Source organism: Penaeus vannamei, chromosome 17 (assembly GCF_042767895.1).
Source record: "Penaeus vannamei isolate JL-2024 chromosome 17, ASM4276789v1, whole genome shotgun sequence".
Classification (NCBI taxonomy): domain Eukaryota; kingdom Metazoa; phylum Arthropoda; class Malacostraca; order Decapoda; family Penaeidae; genus Penaeus; species Penaeus vannamei.
Genome location: NC_091565.1, coordinates 38,874,912 through 38,879,911, shown reverse-complemented (window position 1 = coordinate 38,879,911; position 5,000 = coordinate 38,874,912).

Below are 5,000 nucleotides of genomic sequence, written 5' to 3'. Positions count from 1 at the left end.
GCGGGGAGACACGGGGAGGAAAGGACGCAGGGGAGAAGATTGGAAGGAGGAGGAGGAAGAGGAAGAGACGAAGGAGGAGGAGGAGACGAAGGAGGAGGAGGAAGAGGAGGAAAAGATTGGAAGAAGGAGGGAGGAGGAGGAGGAAGAAGAATAAGAATAAGAATAAGAAGAGGGGGAGGAGGAGGAAGAAGAGAAGGAGGAAGAAGAAGAAGGAGAAGAAGAAGAGGAATAGGAGGAAGAAGAAGAAGAGAAAGGAATAAGAAGAGGAAGAGGAGGAGGAGGAAGGAAGGAAGGGAGAAGGAGGCGAGAGAATGGCTAAGGGGAAGTGGGCGAGGGAAAGACGCGTAGGGAAGGAGGCTGGACATGGTAGAAGCGCCAGAATATGGTCCTGGGAGAGAAAGGGGATATGTAGCCCTAAAATTGCTTCGAGAAAATGGCTGTAATATCTTCGATGTTTTTTTGTTTTTTTTCTTATGGAGGGAATGTACATATCTATCTGTTTGTCTATCGATGTATCTTGCTGTTTATCTACCATGTGTATATACGTACTCGCGCGCGCACACACACACACACAAACACAGACACTCACGCGCGCGCATACACACACACACACACACACACACACACACACACACACACACACACATAAATATATATAACACACGCTTTCCCTGTTCCAACTTTCATAATCTTAATGCACCTCAATGCTGGAAATCATTATCTATCTGTCACAAAAGCGTTACGGAAAAAGATTAGCAAATGAAGAAGGAAAAGAAAACAGAGATGAAGAAGACAAAGATATGAAGCGAGGAAGAAAAAGGAGTGAGAGAGAGAGCAAGAAAAAAGGCAAGATAAGAGAGGCTGAGTGTTCCATTAATAAATAAAGCAGCGCGGCGTGTTTAGTTTTAACAATTTGTGCCTGGAAACCTCTGGCAACTTTCGCCGCGGTGAAAATATGTTTCTTTTCTCTTTTTGTCTTTTTTTTTTCCTTTTCTTTTGTGTGCGCGTTTTTGGAGCGGCATTTAAATACACGAACGAATTAAATGTAAACTAGATGATATGATGAGTATTCCATTTGAATAATATTTGTTAATTCTACGTGAAAACAAAATGAGGCACAAGAAATGACGCATCGACAACCTTGCCAAGGATAAAAACAAAACAGACACAAGTTAAATTTTCCAAAAAAGAGAAGAAGAAGAAGAAGAAGGAAAGAGAGAGAGAGAGAGAGAGAGAGAGAGAGAGAGAGAGAGAGAGAGAGAGAGAGAGAGAGAGAGAGAGAGAGAGAGAGAGAGAGCCAGAGACAGAGACAGAGCGAGAAAGAAAGAAAGAAAAAAAAAAAATAAACGAAAAAAAAGAAAGAAAAAAGGAATTGCAAATACCGCACGGAAGAAGCACGAAGGGAAAAGAAAAGGGGGAAGAGGAAAGATGAGCAATGAAGAGGAGAGAGAGAGAGAAGGAAGAGAATATTGGATGTGGCCAAGCGTGCGTTGTGGGGAACTTTATTTGTTTGTCGTCGGAGGAAAAGATTTTGAGACGCGAGCAGGGATCGACGGCTGACTGAAAGGAATAGGAGGAGAGGAGATAATTGCGAGGGACAGAGGAGAGGCCGAGGAAACAGGCGCACGAGGGACGGGAGGGACACGTGGTGGAGAGAGACTTGGTTGTATGCATACATATATACATACATACATACATACATATATATATATATATATATATATATATATATATATATATATATATATATATATATATGTGTGTGTGTGTGTGTGTGTGTGTGTGTGTGTGTGTGTGTGTGTGTGTGTGTGTGTGTGTGTGTGTGTCTATATATGTATATATATTATACACACACACACATACACAGAAACACAAGCACATACACACACATATATGTATATATTTATATATACACATATATATGCACACACACATATCTATCTATTAATCTATCTATCTATCTATATAATTGTGCAGTCTATAAGTTTAGAAACAAGAAAATACCCAGAGAAAAAAAAATATAAATCTTCCCAAACTATTATCATCTTGTACTGACCGCGATAGAGTGTGCGAGAAGAGAGAAAAGATATATATTTTCCTCAAATCAGATGTCATAACTGTTATTACTAGAACTAACTCCATATAAAAGCGAAATGATGAGCTGTAATAGAAAAAAAAATGTATAGCATTAAATCCTTTTCGGAAGGTTTCGATTCCATATACTTGCATATAGAGTCTATTAGATTGAGCGTATTCATCCGTTTATTCATTTATCTCTTCAGAATCGAAACCTTTATGGAAGGTTTCGATTCCATATACTTGCATATAGAGTCTATTAGATTGAGCGTATTCATCCGTTTATTCATTTATATCATCAGAATCGAAACCTTTATGGAAGGTTTCGATTCCATATATTTGCATTAGAGTCTATTAGATTGCGTGGATTCATCCGTTTATTCATTCATCTATTCATAAAGGAAATGCGCTGCGTTGGATCGATATAAGATATGTAAACAAAGTAAAAAGACAAACAGAATTTTCACAAAGGATACCACGATGCTTTGATGAGAAGAGGAGGGTAAATAAGTCTTAAAAAACAAAGGGATTTCGTTAATGATTAGACGAAGGGGTTGAATATACACTCTCTGTCTGTCTTAACTCTCTCTCTTTTTATCTCATTCCCTCTCTCATATATGTATGTATATATATACACATGTTACATATGTATATTCATATACACATTTGTATATACACGTATATATATATATATGTATATAAATATATATATATATACATACATATATAAATAAATAAATAAATAAATAAATATATATATATATATATATATATATATATATATATATATATATATATATATATATATATATACTTATACACACGTGTGTGCGTGTGTCGGTGTGTGTGTTTGTGTGTGTATGTTTGTGTGTGTGTGTGTGTGTCGGTGTCTGTGTGTGTGTGTGTGTATGTTTGTGTGTGTGTGTATGTGTGTGTGTGTGTTCGGTGTGTGTGTGTGTGTGTGTGTGTGTGTGTGTGTGTGTGTGTGTGTGTGTGTGTGTGTGTGTGTGTGTGGTTCGGTGTGTTTATGTGTGTGTGTGTGTGTGTGTGTGTGTGTGTGTGTGTGTGTGTGTGTGTAGGTAAATGTTTGTGTATGTGCATATATATATATATATATATATATATATATATATATATGTATATATATATATACATATATATATATATATATATATATATATATATGATTATATATATATTTATATATGTATATGTATAACTATTGCCGCTATTATTGTTATTTTCATTATCATTCTTCCTCTAATTTTTCCCTTTTTCTTCTCCTTTCTTTTTCCGTTTTTTCTTTCTTTTTCTTTTTTTTTTTACTTCAGTTTCTTCCTCTATTTCGTTTTATTTGCCATTTTCATCATATGTTTCTCATTCTCTTCACATTTCCTCCATCTAACTCATAATTCTCTCCCATCCATTAACTGAACTTTCTTATTCTCACTCTCCTTCTTTCTTTAATTGTCATTGTCATCATTTCCTTACCCTTTTTATTGTCATTGTATCAATTCCTATCGTTATCATTTTCTCTTTCTCTTTATCTTTTTCTCATTTTATCAGTTCTCGTTATCATTTTATCCTCATCTATATCTATTTTTCTCAGTACATTTAAACCTTTTTTTTTTCCTTGCTTTTCAAAAGTGGAAATCATATTGTGCTTTCTTGTGCTTGTCGAAAAGGAATAATTCAGATGATCTGGCAGCTGCAGTTGCTTTAATGTCATTTCTCCTCTGCTTCTAACTCTGTCTTTGTCTATCTGCATGTACGTACGTTTGTTTGTGTCCCTGTCTGTCTGTTTGGCTTTTTGTCCGTCTGTCACACACACACACATACATATATATATATATATATATGTGTGTGTGTGTGTGTGTGTGTATTGTAGAAGAGAGAGAGAGAGAGAGAGAGAGAGAGAGAGAGAGAGAGAGAGAGAGAGAGAGAGAGAGAGAGAGAGAGAGAGAGAGAGAGAGAGAGAGAGACAGACAGAAAGAGAGAGAAAGAGAAACAGACAGACAGACAGAAAGAGAGAGAGAGTGAGAGAGAGAGACAGAGAGAAACTCACAAACAGCCAAACAGAAATAAACAGAGATAGAAGTACCTACCTACCGACATCAACAAACGCACGTACAACAGACGCACAAATACATGTAAACACGTCTTTCAAAGGTAATTTTCCTCTATTTGAATAATTGTATCTCTGGCAGTAATTTCACCGGATATTCTGTTTGTGATTTTGCCGCGATTACGAATAACATATGACTTAACATCTGAGCTTCTGTTTTGCTTCTAACTTGTATTATAATTATAGATGAGCTACAGCAGCTTGTAGGTTATGTAATGTACTCGCGTGTGCGTTTATATAAATAAATAAATAGATAAATAAATAAATATATATATATATATATATATATATATATATATATATACACATATACATATATATGCATTTGTATATGCACACAGATATTCAAATATGTGTATGTATGTATTTATATATGTATATATGTATGTATGTATGTATCTATATATGTATATATGTATGTATGTTTGCATTTATGCATTTATATATGTATGTATGTATTCATGAAGGAGTTTATGTATATATACATACATACATGCATACATATATATATATATATATATATATATATATATATATATATATATATATATATCAGTCTGCCTATCTACGTGTAGGTGAGACAACCCGCATCCTTATATGGGCAGAACTATACATGGACGTATAAGCCACATCAGGCATGTCAGAACACCATACCTATAGAACTGAGTATAATCTCTAATCTCACGTAGTCGCCTCAGTCTTTTTCCCATGATTCGACAAAAAAAAAAAGAAAAAAAAAAAGATTAACTCTTGTCTTAAGACGGTGTTTAGCATGCAGGTCGCACAGCTACAACGTAAT